At 46.6% G+C, this 16,320-nt stretch overlaps 1 non-coding gene across 1 annotated transcript; it reads left to right on the top strand.

Moving 5' to 3' along the window:
* The first annotated feature begins 1,488 nt into the window (after nucleotides 1-1,488).
* LOC147342738 (U6 spliceosomal RNA) lies at nucleotides 1,489-1,595 on the top strand. The gene has a single exon (XR_015157209.1). It is a non-coding gene; the product is annotated as a U6 spliceosomal RNA (small nuclear RNA).
* The last annotated feature ends 14,725 nt before the right edge of the window (nucleotides 1,596-16,320 follow it).

Genomic DNA, 16,320 nt, shown 5'->3' with positions numbered 1-16,320 from the left:
AACAATAAAAAATTCAATTAAAATATATGGAACAATGGATTTCAACATATTGGACAGCAGACAAGAAAATACAGGGATTCCTGAGAAATTGAGATAAGCCCTATTATTGCCTTGGCTTGCCACCTGGAGTTTTTCAGCCCACAGTACACAGAGAACCCAAACAGAACCAGAAGACTTTATGATTTGAGAACATGGAGCTGAGAGTCTGGGGGCAACCAAGACAGAGTTCTAAGAACAGAGCACCAGAGAAAAGAGAACTACGGTGACTTACAGTGAGTCCCTTTTGAGTATTTAGCAGAGTATTCACCAGCACCTTTGTGTAAGGAAATTGCCCAAGTCTGGGAAAGGAGCCATCCAAGACTGTTAGGGGGAACCATACCCAGGGCTCACACAATGCTTGGAATAATGCCTGCTCCCACCAGGCTGACTGGAATACCTCATAATTCACAATAGAAATACTTAGGAAAATCTTGCCTCAATAAAGCAGAATAATTAACCCAAGACTGGGCACTGCTCCAGACTCACCTAACGAATCATAAATCAAAACTTAAAGGATAAAACTGTCTCCAAGTAAATTAACTTCATCCTAGAACAAAGCTCAAGAAGATTTATAACAAAAAAAATTATTCAGCACCTAACAAGTGTGACATCCGGTCAAAGATTATCAGGCATTCAAAGAGCCAGGACCCACTCCAGTGTTCTTGCCTGGAGAATCCCAGGGACAGGGGAGCCTGGTGGGCTGCTGTCTATGGAGTTGCACGGAGCTGGACACGACTGAAGCGACTTAGCAGCAGCAGCAGCAGCAGCAGCAGAGAGCCAGGGGCTTCCCAGGTGGGGCTAGTGTAGAGTCTGCCCACGAATGCAGGAGACACAAAAGATTTGGGTTCTATCCCTGAGTTGGGAAGATCCCCTGCAGTAGGACATGGCATCCCACTCCAGTATTCTTGCCTGGAAACTTCTCTGGGCAGAGGAGCCTGGCAGGCTACAGTCCATGCGGCTGTAAGAGTCAGACGTGACTGATCATGCATGACACAAAGAGGCAGGAGAACATGATCCCTGATGAGGATAAAAAGTTATTTTTAGGACTCCCCTGATGGTCCAGTGGATAAGAATCTGCCTGCCATGCAGGGGACACAGGTTCAACCCCTGGTCAAAGAGGATTCCACAAGCTATGGAGCAACTAAGCCCGTGCATCACAACTCATGAAGCCCACACGCTCTGGAGCCTGGGCTCACAGCAAAAGAAGCCACCACGATGAGAAGCCGCCGCACAGCAACCAGAGAGGAGCCGCAACTGGAGAAAGCCCAAGCGCAGCAACAAAGACCCAGTGAAACCAACAATTAATTAATTAAAAAATAAGAAAAGAGACTTATTTTAAAAAAAGACCCAAGTTAAATTCCTGAGGTGAAAACCATAATGTATAAATTGAAATATACCCTGGATGGGATTAATGGAGGAATAGACATGGTATAAAAGATTAATGAATTTGTGCTCGCTTTGGCGGCACATATATTAAAATTGGAATGATACAGAAAAGGTTAGCATGGCCCCTGCACAAGGATGACACTCAAATTCGTGAAGTGTTTCGTATTTTTACATTTCTCCAAAGAAGACATACAGATGGCTAACAAATACATGAAAAGATGCTCAACATCACTCATTATCAGAGAAATGCAAATCAAAACCACAATGAGGTACCATTTCATGCCAGTCAGAATGGCTGCGATCCAAAAGTCTACAAATAATAAATGCTGGAGAGGGTGTGGAGAAAAGGGAACCCTCTTACACTGTTGGTGGGAATACAAACTAGTACAGCCACTACGGAGAACAGTGTGGAGATTCCTTAAAAAACTGGAAATAGAACTGCCTTATGATCCAGCAATCCCACTGCTGGGCATACACACTAAGGAAACCAGAATTGAAAGAGATACGTGTACCCCAATGTTCATCGCAGCACTGTTTATAATAGCCAGGACATGGAAGCAACCTAGATGTCCATCAGCAGATGAATGGATAAGAAAGCTGTGGTAGATATACACAATGGAATATTACTCATCCATTAAAAAGAATACATTTGAATCAGTTCTAATGAGGTGGATGAAACTGGAGCCTATTATACAGAGTGAAGTAAGCCAGAAAGAAAAACACCAATACAGTATACTAACGCATATATATGGAATTTAGAAAGATGGTAACAATAACCCTGTATGCGAGACCACAAAAGAGACACAGATGTATAGAACAGTCTTTTGGACTCTGTGGGAGAAGGCGAAGGTGGGATGATTTGGGAGAATGGCATTGAAACATGTATATTATCATATGTGAAATGGATCGCCAGTCCAGGTTCGATGCATGATACAGGGTGCTCAGGGCTGGTGCACTGGGATGACCCAGCGGGATGGGGTGGGGAGGGAGGTGGGAGGGGGGTTCAGGATTGGGAACACATGTACACCCATGGCGGATCCATGTCAATATATGGCAAAACCACTACAATATTGTAAAGTAATTAGCCTCCAAAAAATTAATTAATTTAAAAAAAAAGATTAATGAATTTGTAAACATTGCAATAAATTGTACAAAATTTGAATTTTTTGAAAATGAAAACAGCATCAGTGAATTATATGACAATATGAAGTGGTCTAATACATGTATAATTGAAGGAGGAACAGGAAATATTTGAGAAATAATGGCTGAAAATTTTCTAACCTTGATGAACACTATGAACCCATATGTCTATGAAGTTTAGCAAACCCAAAGCACAAGAAACATGAAGAAATCAGCATATCATAATCAAACTGCTCAAAACCAGTGATTAAGAGCAGATCTTAAAAGCAGTCAGAGGAAAGGGACAGGTTTTATCCAGAGAAACAAAGATGAGGACGCCTGTCAATTTCTCTTTGCAGACAGTGTGGCCAGGAGCACAGCGGAGTCACAGGTTTAAAGTAAAGGCAGGCGAAACACCCATCTAGATGTCTATTCCCCACGAAAAACACCTTTCAAAAATAAAAGTGAAATAAAGACTTTTTCTGACATGAGAACTGAAAGGATTTATCATGAGCAGATCAGCAATACAAGAAATGCTAAAGGAAATCCTTCATACAGAAGTAAAATAACACCAGATAGAAATCTGAGTCTATACAAAGAATACCAAAAATGGTAACTATATGGGTAAGTGTGTAAGACGTTTCTTAATTATTTAAGCTGACTAGGAGAACGGACTTGGAGACACAGGGGTTGAGGAGCTGGAGACGAACGGAGGGAGTTGCATTGCACATATGCATGACCACGTGTAGAATGGATGGCTTCGGGGAAGCTGCTGTCCAACACAGGGAGCTCCGTTCAGTGCTCTGTGATGACCTAGAGGGGTGGGACGGGAGGATGGGAGGAAGCTCACGAGGGAGGGCATATATGTATCAGTTCAGTTCAGTCACTCAGTCGTGTCCGACTCTTTGCAACCCCATGAATCGCAGCACGCCAGGCCTCCCTGTCCATCACCAGCTCCCAGAGTTCACCCAAATTCATGTTCATCGAGTCGGTGATGCCATCCAGCCATCTCATCCTCTGTCGTCCTCTTCTCCTCCTGCCCCCAATCCCTCCCAGCATCAGAGTCTTTTCCAATGAGTCAACTCTTCGCATGAGGTGGCCAAAGTACTGGAGTTTCAGCTTCAGCATCAGTCCTTCCAATGAACACCCAGGACTGGTCTCCTTCAGAATGGACTGGTTGGATCTCCTTGCAGTCCAAGGGACTCTCAAGAGTCTTCTCCAACACCACAGTTCAAAAGCATCAATCCTATACATGTAGCTGATTCTCTTTGTTGTACAGCAGAAACTAACACAACTTTGTGAAACAACTATATTCCAATAGAAATAAATAAAAATAAAAATTTAAAAAGATAATAGTTTAAACAAAAATGAAGACAATACGTTATCAAATTTATAACATATGTAAATGTAAAAAGTGGCAACAACAGAATACAGATTGGAGAGAATACACTCTTATAAGGTTATTATACATGATGTCAGTATTTCTCCACCACGGTTAGTATTTTGGACTGCATAGTTTTTCATTGTGAGGGACTATTCCATGCATTGCAGGATTTTGGGAAGCATCCCTGTCTTCTGTCCATTAGAGGGCCCTAGTCTCTAGATCATGCTATCTTCTGAAGGACAAAATTGTCCCCAGTAGAAACCCACCTCTATATACGAAAAAGTCTAATATGACTTGAAAGTAGACTAAGTTAAGCATATATACTATAAACCCTAGGGCAACTGCTAAAATAACAAAACAAAGAGTTAATAGGCCAACAGAGAAGATAAAATTGAATATTAAAAATATTCAACCCAAAGAAAGCATGAAAAGAGTTAAAAGGGAACAAAGAACAGACAGGATACATAGAAAACAAACAGGATGATAGATTTTAACTGAATCACATCAAAAATCATATTAAATGTACATGGTTTAAACACCCAATTAAAGTCAGAGATTGTCAGACTGGATTAAAAAAGCAATACCAAAACTACATGCTGCCTGAAAGAAATGCACTTTAAATATAAATACAGAAATAGATTAAACATTAGGGTGGAAAAAAGCATACGCCATGCTAACACTAGTCAAAAGAAAAAGCTGCAGTGGCTGTATCAACATCAGACAAAGAAGATTTCAGAGCAAAAATACTATCAGGGATGAAGAACGGCATTTCGTAAAGATAAAGGGTCGACCTATCAGGAGGACATAACACTCAAACGTTTATGACCCTTAACAAGGGAACTTAAAAATATATGAAGTAAAACTGATAGAACTATAATGAAAAACAGACAAATCTACATTATACTCAGACATTTCAATACTCCTCTCTCCATAATTCATAAACAAGTACACAGAAAGTAGCAACATGGCAGATATGAACGTTCTCACCAACTTGACCTGTTTCACACCTGTAGAAGGCTCCATGGAAAAGGTCTCATTTTTCTCAAGTACACATGGGACATTCACCAAGATACCCCAGGCTATGAAATACGTCTTTTACACTTATGCATATAGTTTTGAAATCACTGGATAAGCTCATGAAAGTTTCCAAAAAGTCCTGCAGTAAAATAAAACACAGTAAGAACAACAACTAACCCCCAAACCAAAACTGTTCCACTTTGTTTAATGTAGTTCAGGACCTTGCCCTTCATCCCCAATCTGAAATACCTGCAGAAAATGATGTGCCACTGCCAGAAGTCAAAGAGCTTGGAGGAATTAGAAATTAGGCAAAACAAGGTCAAATTTCAATCACTGAATAGCCTGACATTGGATGTCAGCATTTCCCCGACGCAAATAAAATAATGACGCTCCTTGCTATAAGAAGTGAAGTGAAGTCACTCAGTCGTGTCTGACTCTTTGCAATCCCATGGACTGTAGCCTACCAGGCTTCTCTGTCCATGGGATTCTCCAGGCAATAGTCCTGGATTGGATTGCCATTTCCTTCTCCAGGGGATCTTCCCAACCCAGGGATTGAACCCTGGTCTCCCACATTGTAGACAGACAATTTACCGTCTGAGCCACCAGGGAAGCCTTGCTATAAGAGATCCCAGGGAAATGCCTTATATGTAAATGCCTTATATGTTTCTCATAGTGCTGAACACAGCTGGGAACTTAATTTTCCTCTCCTGGGGACAGATGGACTGTCCGCTTGTTCTTCAGCAACGCATGCCAGACCTCCATGTGTCTTCCAAAAGAAAAGTGGTCTAGGGATCTGCTTTGAGAAAGGTAGACATCTATCTTCTGTCTCAAGTAGATGTTTGAAAGCCACTTTAAAAAAAAAAAAAATTATAGTTGATTTGGGGCATCCCTGGTGGCTCAGACAGTAATGAATCTATCTAAAATGTAGGTGACCGGGGTTCTATTCCTGGGTTGGGAAGATCTCCTGGAGAAGGCAATGGCAACCCACTCCAGTATTCCTGCCTGGAAAATCCCATGGACAGAGAAGAGGCTGGTGGGCTACAGTTTACGGGGTTGCAAACAGTTGGACACAACTGAGTGACTAACACTTTCACTTTCCCTTTCCCTGTGCTGTATAGTAAGTCCTTATTGGTTATCTATTTTATATATCAGTTCAGTTTAGTTCAGTCACTCAGTCGTGTCCGACTCTTTGCGACCGCATGAATTGCAGCATGCCAGGCCTCCTTGTCCATCACCAACTCCCGGAGTTCACTCACTCTGTGATGCCATCCAGCCATCCCATCCTCTGACGTCCCCTCCTCCTCCTGCCTCCAATCCCTCCCAGCATCAGGGTCTTTTCCAATGAGTCAACTCTTCGCATCAGGTGGCCAAAGTACTGGAGTTTCAGCTTTAGCATCATTCCTTCCAAAGAACACCCAGGACTGATCTCCTTCAGAATGGACTGGTTGGATCTCCTTGCAGTCCAAGGGACTCTCAAGAGTCTTCTCCAACACCACAGTTCAAAAGCATCAATTCTTCGGCGCTCAGCCTTCTTCACAGTCCAACTCTCATATTCATACAAGACCACTGGAAAAACCATAGCCTTGACTAGACAGACCTTTGTTGGAAAAGTAATGTCTCTGCTTTTGAATATGCTGTCTAGGTTGGTCATAACTTTCCTTCCAAGGAGTAAGCATCTTTTAATTTCATGGCTGCAATCACCATCTGCATTGATTTTGGAGCCCCCCAAAATAAAGTCTGACACTGTTTCCACCGTTTCCCCATCTATTTCCCCGTATAGTAGTGTGCGTATGTTAATCCCAAACTCCTAAATTATACCCTCCTCCTTCTCCTTTGGTCACCATCAATGTGTTTCCTGTGTCTGTAGGTCTGTTTCTGTTTTATAAATAAGTTTCGTTTGTATCATGTTTTTTATATGCCACATATAATGAAATCCTCTTTCTTTAAAAATTCTGCTTGTTTTATTTATGGACTACTTTGAATGAATTATATATGGTAAAGCATGCATAAGTCAGTTTAGAAATCCCGCTTGCATGCTCTCTTGCTATATGCCTCAATAGATAAATTGGGGGAAATCTTTGTCTCTTTCTGCCCCAAATGTGCGATGTGTGTGCTGTGCTTAGTGCTCCAAAGAGGACGAAGGCGATGTTTCGTGACTGTCACTGTAGACACAGTGCTGCCCGGGAGAAGGTGACAGAGGTCAGCACATTCCCAGCTTTTGTTGAAACAGTTGTCCAAGAATGTTGATACCATGAGAGGGAGAACATGTCATTCTCAAGAGCAGCCAGACAGTGGCACCAAAGGCCAGTAATGGAATCATCCAGGCCAGTGTGGTCTCTGGACCAGACGCCTGTTTAGGGAACAGAGCAAAGCCCAGCTAAGACCTTGTTAGAAATACAAATCCCAAACCCAGTGAATCAGAAACTGCTGGTGGTAGGGCCCAGGACTCTGCACTTTATCAAGCTTTCCAGGGGATTCTGGTACCTGCTCAGGACACCCTGCATCCAAGCCCAGCTCAGTTTTCTCTGAAATTGGCAGGTACTATTATAGGAGTTGATTTCATGTTTCTTTATTTCACCAAACAGCTTCTGCCTAGCCAATAAACGGCTTTTTTTTCTTTAAAAAAATTTTTATTGAAGCACAGTTGACTTACAATGTGTTAGTTTCAAGTATATAGCAGTGATTCAGTTACATAGAATCGTTTAGAAACGTTACATATGTTTTTCATTATCTGCCTTCATGGTTCTTCCTTCCTAGTGGATTTTTTTACTTCTTTTTAAATTACAAAGATATGATACCACATTTACAGGAGACCTGGGAAATACAGAACAAACTTACATATAGTTCCACTGTATATTACAATTTTTTATGTAGATAAATTAAGACTTTTTAAACTGTTTATTTTTAAAGGAAATAAAAAGCGACTGACTCCATGTCAGACCTGGAAGCCTGCCGCTTTAAACCTTGTCTCCAGCTTTGACACAGGGATGGACAGGTCACAGCCTTGTGTCTACAGGAACAGCTCCCAGGCTGGCCACCTTCATCCCCTTGTCCTCCCAGCCTGGGAACTGTGACTGTCCTGTCTGCAGCTTAACCTCCTTCTCTCACCTCAATGCTTCTCACATTGGTGACCCGCAGATAGCAACTTCCCTGAATCTTGGTTCTCCTCTTGGAAAAGTACCCTGTGATCAACCCCAGGAAGCAGGATCTGCATTCCTGGGTCCTGGCCCCTCCGCACCCGGGTGCTGGCAGTCAGACCTTATACACCCTGCACCTCTCTCTTTCCATAGTCTCCCAGTTAGTAAATTAGAGGGAACATCCTGATCTGACCAGCCCTGGTTTCTCTTATGAAAGCCCGGGCAGCATTCACAGTCACACCCCACGGGGATATCACACCAGCAGTGAGTGGAGGGAGGTGATGAGATGGAGATGATACTGTCCACAGAGCCTTGGAACGAGCTCTGGGCGCAGCAGCTGAAAGAGCAGGGGCTCCAGAAGAAGACAGGCTGGAACAGTCTAGTCTTGGTGACCCCACATTGTGCAGGATCTACACAAATCACCAAGTCTTGCCAAGCCTCAATTTCTACATCTGAAATGGAAGAGCTAAAACTGCATTTCTCTCAGGCTTACTGCACTATCAAGCAATCTCTAGCATGATGTATAGTACCCACATGGCTCTCTGCATGTCTTCCCTTCCCTTAGGAAGCAATGAGCTTTCTGTGCCAAGAAGTATGTAAAAGAAGATCGCTGTCCATTTTGCCAGAGACATTTGTCAGAAGCAGAGATGACAAGCTCAGATGCTCACGGTATGCAGCGGACTAACAGAAGTTAGTGCAGTAGCCAGATGGGGCCTGTGAGAGGCTGGGGACCGCATGGCCTGTCTATATGGGGATGCTGCTGCTTGGCTAAGCGGGCTGCTGCAGGGAGAAAAAGAGGGCCCTGAGTGGTCAGTTTGTTATTTTTCGAGAGAAACCCAGTTTGACCTGCCTCCTGAGGGTAGAGAGGAGGGGCTCCACGTGCTGAGTGAGTGACAAGCTGACGCCATCAGCCTCGGAGGCCTTCCCCCTGGAACACGGAGGAGGGAAGACCATGGTTCCCAGTCAGCAGACACGACTTTGCATCTTGGCTCCAGCGCTTTCTGACCATGAGATCTTGTAGCCCACCATGTACCCCAACACAAGCCTCCTCTTGTGTGCAAGAGGTTGCAGTGTTGGGGTACATCACAAGCTTGTACCCCAACACAAGCCTCCTCTTCTTCATCTGTAAAATGGGGGCAGGTAATAACACCTGATTCACCAGTCTGTAATGGGGTTGAGTAAAACTGCATGTGGGAAAGGGCTTTGAGACTTTTCTGTTAATCAGTGATAACAAAGCCCATGGGATAAAGACCACGAGGGATGCACAATCATAGCCCAATAAAATTAGGATGGTTAACTAGGGAGGCTGCCCGCCATGGGTAGGGAGCCATGGGCATCCTACCAGGGGAGGAGCAGGGCTCCTGGGGGTTTAGGGGAAGGAAGAGCATAGGAGCACATCTAGACAAAGCGGTGTTTGACACAACCAAGTCACAGAAAGGCTGTGTGTAGCGGGCTCCTCTCTGAGAGGTGGAACCTAGGGTCCCATTTTCTTAGAAATCATAAAGGTAAGATCATATGGGATGCTGTGTCTGATAATCCCTCTCTTGGGGCCCCAACTTGGGTTGGAGATGGGACTGATTCTGAATCATAGCCACCCTCTGACCTGGGTCCTCCTGTGTCTACCAGGATGTCCCGTTCTTGCTCAGGATTCCAAACAGCCAAGTGTCTGGCCATATGGGATTTTAGGAGTCAGTTTCTTAGCATCACCTCCTCAGTGGCCTTGCAGACATGCTGTTAAGAACAGCAGTAGGTGCCCCTCCACTGCTGCGCAGGTTCAGAGACTGTTACTGGAATTAGAGAGCCTGCCCCCTCGTCCCAGATCTGCTACTTCCTACTTCTGCCGTCACGATACCTCTCAGAACCTCAGTTTGGGGATGAGTAGACCCACAATCTCTAATCTGCCATTTCAAAATCTAAGAACTAAATGCCAAGAGATGGCTTGAAACTCACGTGGCTGCAAAATCTGTCTTGACCTAACTCTGCTGCTAAGTCACGTCAGTCATGTCCGATTCTATGCGACCCCATGGACGGCAGCCCACCAGGCTCCCCCGTCCCTGGGATTCTCCAGGCAAGAACACTGGAGTGGGTTGCCATTTCCTTCTCCAGTGCATGAAAGTGAAAAGTGAAAGTGAAGTCGCTCAGTCATGTCTGACTCTTCACGACCCCATGGACTGTAGCACACCAGGCTCCTCCGTCCATGGGATTTCCCACGCAAGAGTACTGGAGTGGGGTGCCATTGCTAACTCAGTGGGTGGCAAAACCTGTCTGAACTGACATGAGCCTTTTTTCTGTTTCTTATGGTCTCTATTGATGCTCCAAAATGTTGGCTGTTCACACATTTCCCTGCAGAAAATACTGATGCATTAGATTATAGGGGGCTTTTCCGGGGTGGAGGGGCTGGAAACTTAGAAAACATGCAGTATATGCATTATCTTTTTTTTGCTAAAATAAGAAAGATTTTCAATTCCAAAACCCCCAAGGCTTTGGGGTTCAGACAAGAATTTGTGGATCACAGAGTGGCTGGGGAGTAAATGTTGCAGCTATGCGAAGTTGCTCTGGGTACAGCATGTGGCAAGTGCTGGGTGAGGGAGCCATCAGGATTGTGGCTGCATGTTGGTGGCACCCTCCTCCTCCTGCACCGCTCCCCACTCCCCTTCCCCTGGTTTCACCTACTTTCTTAGGGCACCTTTGGCTCCTTGTCCTCTCCCCAGCCTCGATGTCCCCTCTGGCCTTGCCAGTTCTGCAGCTATTCACGGGGTGAGCCCCCCTCCCAAGATAGACCAGTTATGGCCCTCCTGTCCATAAATATGCCCCAGAGCCCACCCTTCATTCACCTCAAGCCCTCAGTCAGGCTTCCAAATTCAGAGCAAGGCCAAACCAGCTCTGCTAGGCAGCTTTCTCCCTGCTTTTGCCTCCCAAAGATTGCCACATCCCGCCTCTGATGCTGAAGAACCAATTAAAAGGGGGGACCTCCCAAAGAATTCACGGTGTCACCTGTCTTTCCATCAGTCAAGAGCAGAATCCGCTTGTCCAGTTCCATGGAGCTTGATGCCTGGGTTACTCAGAACACTGGGAGGCTAGAGGCTTCTCGGCAGCTCCTCGGGTCTCCTGGGGTTTCCAGGCCTCTGGAACGAGCCATTCAGAGACTGTCTGGGCTGCTTCACTCAGGTCTGGCTGCTGGAGGACACGGCCTTGCCTTCCCAGTGAGTGAAACTGGGATGCACGTCTCCCAGCCTGGGGCCAACTGCTAAGGGAGTGTCTCCACTTGCAAGGTGTGAGCTCTGATTTTCACTAAGACAGAGCCTACCCAGGCTTCACCCTGGCAGCTTTCATTTCTGCTCAGGCCTGGTTTTGACCTACTCTCTTCTAAAGAGCTGTGGCCAGCTCTCTGCTGATGCAGACTTCCAGCCCAGTTGTCTTAAGCAGGGGAGGAGGAACTCAGGAATCAAGGCCTGAGAGCCAGAGGCTCTGAGACAGAAGGACACATACCCCCCAGGCAAAAGGGCCAGGTGACAATCTCAGTGATGGCTTGTCCCTGGATAGGCTGAAGGGCAGTCTGGACCACCAGCAACTGTGGGGACAGAGGTTAGTTAAGGTCACAGCTCAGGACACTTGGGCTGTGTCTCAGCACTTTCATAATCCCAGCAGCAGGTAGATGCCATTAACCCTCTCCCCTCCTGCTTCGCTTCTCAAAGTCACAAGTCGTTGGCTCAGCATAGCCCTTCCTTCACTACCTGGTTCTTGGATGAATCCTCCATTATGCTTCCCTTAAATACCCGCTCCACCTCTGGGCTTTACTGAAGCCTGGCTTTCTCCTGGGACAATCTCCTTCCCACCCTTCCCTTGGATTACTTCAACAGCCCCTCAAGGTACCAGTGCCTATCACCTCCAGTGCCCCACCCAGGCCACTTCCCCTCTGACACGTCCCTGTCAGAGGTACTGTGTACTCAGCCCCATGCATTGTCACTCAAACTGCAGCTGAGGCAGAGAATGTCCCGGAGGTCTCCCTTGCATTAACACTCTGCTGGGGAACGGGGTGAGTGAGATGCTCCCAGACCCCCCGAAGAGCAGAAGAGAGGTCAGGCCCCAAGAGGCACCCCATTCTTCACCACCCTCAGCTCCTCCCTCCACTCCAGCTGAGCAGTCGTTGCTGGGTCCCGGGGTCTGGGGGGCCAGGGGTAGGTTCTGGTGGGGGAGGGCATGACTTCTCTCTTTCTAGCTTACATTCAGCTCTGCACCCTCTCCTTCTTTCCCTTTCCATGTGTCTTCCTGGAACATCCATCCTAGGGAAGGGAGACAGACAGTCAACATAATCTATAAACTGTGCCTATGGTGACAGGCACATTGGAAAAAATAAAGTAACCAGGGAGAGATGAGAAGTACTCAGGTGCAATTTTAAGCAAGGTGGTCTGGGAAGGCTTCGTCATTAAGTGCAGATGGGAAGAAGACAAGGGAATAAGCACGCAGATGGACCACTTTCCAGGCAGCGAGGAGAGCAGGTGCGAAGGGCCTGAGGCAGGTGAAGCAGGCACTCGGAGGACAGGCCAGCTTTGGCCAGGATGGGGTCTAGACCAGAAGGCAGGGTGCTCACATCTAATCATCAAGGACATTAATTAAACAAGACGGCATAGTTCCCAGGTAGCTTGCTCGTTTTTTAAGGTAATAACCCTGGGTGCTGTCAGGGTGGAAAGAAGCACCCTCACAGTGGGAATGGGATCCACATCTTGCTTTTAGAAAGCCGTTTGGTTATACAAATTAAAGCACATAAAAATGATCTTACCGTTTGAACCAGTCATTCCACATCTGTGACTGTATCCTTAAGAGAAATCCCAAACACAGGGATCCTTATATTGCTCCCTTCAATTAGCCATGAAAAGCCAATTGGCTCCCTGGAGCCCTGGCACACTACCCTCTGCTGAAGACCCAGGCCTCGGGACTCCAGCACCCCACTCCCTCCGCCAGTCCCCTTGCCTGGACTCCCATCTGGAACATCTGCCTTAGAGCATGACCTTGGTCTCCTCCTCCCACTGCACAGGTTGGGGCATGCCTGCCCCACCCCCTTTTTCCATCACTAGAAGGACAGAGGCTTTGTGAGCCCTTCAACTATGCAGACGAAACCTCCACAAGGGAGGCTGGAATTTGCTCAATGTCTGGGATCAGACAAGAAGAACGTTCCAGGTCACACCGTCTGCTACCAGATGGCATCTGAGATGTTCAAGTGAGGAAATGGCATTGGTCCACCTGTCATTTATTCATTTACAAACCCACAGACAGTCCACTCTGTGCCAGCCAATGGCTTGGCCCCCAGCTGAGCCATTACAGCCCAGAGGAGATAAGGACAATCCTTATGAGGGGTGTGCACATGTGTCATAAAGAATTAGTTTGAAACTAGCTTTAAAATGGGAGTTTAATTAATAGCATCTTAATTACCTGGGAAAACAATGCTCTGGTTAGTTTCTTGATGCTCAAAGCTGATCATGTTTTTAACTGAGTCAGATGATATTCCCCACAGCCTCCGGGTACCCACATCCACATAGGGAGAGGTCCCCACACAACTGCATTTATGTCTCTGGCTATGAAGTCTCTTTGTCCCTGCCAGTGTCACCATCCACAGTTACAGGGCTATGCAGGGGATTCCCCTCCCCTACTCAGCCCACCCTGAGTCAGGACTCGCTATGGGACTTGACCTGAGTGATCAGTATGGCTGGAGTTACTGTCAGTCAGAGGTGTTTTGGGCCACCTGTCTGTGCCCCAAGGGGGCAGCTCTTTCCACCAAGATAGAAGCTTTTTATGGAAAACCTCCCAAGACATCACCAGGAGTTTGGGGTTTGGAATCCCCAACTTAGTGGCCTAGACTTTCTCCCCTTTGGGGCCCCATCTTATCACCTGTCTGCAGTACAGGCTCCCTAAGCTCTTCAGTTGTATTTTAAGGTCTTTGTGCTTCAACAAGAAAGGGTTGAACTACTCTCACTTTCCTCCCACAAATGTCTCCCCCAGAAAGCCACTCTCTGTTCCACAGTCATGGTGCCAGGTGCTGGGGACCCGGTGGGGACAGATCTGAGAGAGTCACCGCCCATGCATGAGATACACTGGCTGAATAAGTGAGCCAGTGTCAAGTTTTCAAACTGCGAGTCACCAACCTCTATTTTTCTGGTTATAAAACCAGGTTAGTGGATTGTGACCAGAATTTAACACAGAGCGGAAACAAGAGTGTGCCTGGCTTTGGAGGCTTTGGTGCACATCTGCATGTGGATGTGGCACCGACCATCCCCAGATATTTTTCTGCCTATGAGGCAACATTGTGGGCTTGGGAGACGTTAGATGGATTAAATACAGGCCAAGCTGGGGGAAGACATGCAACCAAAGCCTGGAATCCATCTTCCAAGTGCTAGGCTCAAGGTGTGTGCACACGGACCAAGGTATTCCCTGTGGTGAGGACCCTGTTTCTCAGCCTACTCTGTTGGGAAAGAAAACATGGGTGGCAGGCATCGTGGCATGTCAGGACCCTGGTGTCCGGGACAGGCAGCTCTGCGTGTGTGGCAAACAGCGCCAAGAGAAACAGCAAGAAGAGGACATGAAGTCATATACTGAGGGCCTTGAAAGTCAAGGTTACCTTTTGAACTTGGCCCTAGGAAACAGGAATTTAAAGCAGGATGACCCATTTAACAAATATCTGTTGAGTGCCTACTATAGGGAAGATTCATGTTGTAAAGAGTTGACTGTGAGAGCAGTTTGGGGGCCCGGGACCTACTGGCAATACTGAAGAGAGAGGGATCTGCTATGAGGCTACTGCAACAGTCCTAGCATGAGATAATAAGGCCAGAGGTCAGAATGTCTGGAGAAGGAGGAGACAGGTGCAGCCTCTGTATCTGGCTGGCTGGTCCCCGGTGCCCAGGGAAGGATGGTGGCCATGACTCTGCACATATGTCAAGGGCAACGAGCAGGGCTTTGGAGGTCACAGAAAAATTTCCACACCCCCCAAAAAGCACGGAAGTCACATGGTCAGATGGATAAACCCACGGGCATGAGTCAGACGGCCTTGTGACCTTGGCACATTACTCAAGCCCCTGCATTGCCAATTTATAAAATGGGGCTGGCCTAGAAGAACACTTAGCTCACAAGGGTGTTATGATATTGGAAGCTAATAACGGTAAAAGCCTTCTACTGTGTCTGGCACAGGGCCAGGGATCACACTAGGACTCCTTGCTGACCTCTCTTACATCACAGATACGCCTGGAGAAGGTGCTGGCAGACAGCCTGAGAAAGGACCAACTTCTGGCCACTCACAAGTCAGGAAAACCGGGCTGATTTTATAATACTGCTGCCCTCTCCAGCCCCCTGTTCACAACTCAGGCCCATCCCTCCCCAGTGACTTGGAGCCTCAGGGTATGTAGTATGCAAGCCTTGTGTGGTTGGCTCTCTCACCTGAGGAGGGCCCCACCATCCACACCAGAGGTCTCCAAGAGGGGAATCCATTTTCAAAGGCTTTAAGACAGATGATCTTGAAAGTGTGGCCACACTACCTGAGCACAGGGAATTTCCCTGGTTCTCTGTAAAGATGGTCACTGCATACCCATTCAGAACAATTTGCTCCAAAGCAGGTATCACCTTTGGGTTTTCACTGAGATTTTCTGTGTGCAGAGAGTGTGCTGGGTGTTGGGTGCACTCAAGCAGGCTGTGGCCCTGTGCAGCACACACCTGCAAGGAACATCCTTCCGGGGTAATCCTCCACCTTCCCTCCCTGCTGATTGCCAAGACTTCTCTGCCTTAAACCTACACGTCTCACGTCTGACAATGGACTGATCAATGCTCCCTTTTTGGATCAAGACAAGCCTCCAAACCCAGGAGAGATGGCTGGCAGTCTTCATTGATCTTCTTGGTTTTCTCAACAGAGCCACTCAGAATATAAAACACAGAGTTTCCCTTGAATATCTTTTGCCTGCCTGACTGTTCAGTCAGGGGAGATTTTCAGTGAGGCTACATTGTCAATATGCCTTAAAGCAAATCCGTTTCCTGGCTTTCCCCAGGGTATATCTGGAGTATTTTTCAGGAACACTTAAGCTTTTCTCTAAGTGTCCCTCTATCCACTCCAGGCTCAACAGAATTTTGGCACAATGAGCAAGCCTATCCTTTTTCAAAAGTGATAAACAGTTTTATTCTTCCACTGCATAGTCATCTACTGAGGGTGTTGTGTACCCAGTGCTGAGCACAACCCAGCCACCTCAGACTCATCCCACA

The sequence above is a fragment of the Bos grunniens genome, chromosome 28, assembly GCF_055505025.1.
Source record: "Bos grunniens cultivar Pamir isolate PY7600 chromosome 28, Bosgru_T2T1.0, whole genome shotgun sequence".
Taxonomy (NCBI): Eukaryota; Metazoa; Chordata; class Mammalia; order Artiodactyla; family Bovidae; genus Bos; species Bos grunniens.
The sequence above is the reverse complement of the archived record's forward strand: the minus strand, read 5'-3'. Positions and strand labels throughout refer to the sequence as shown.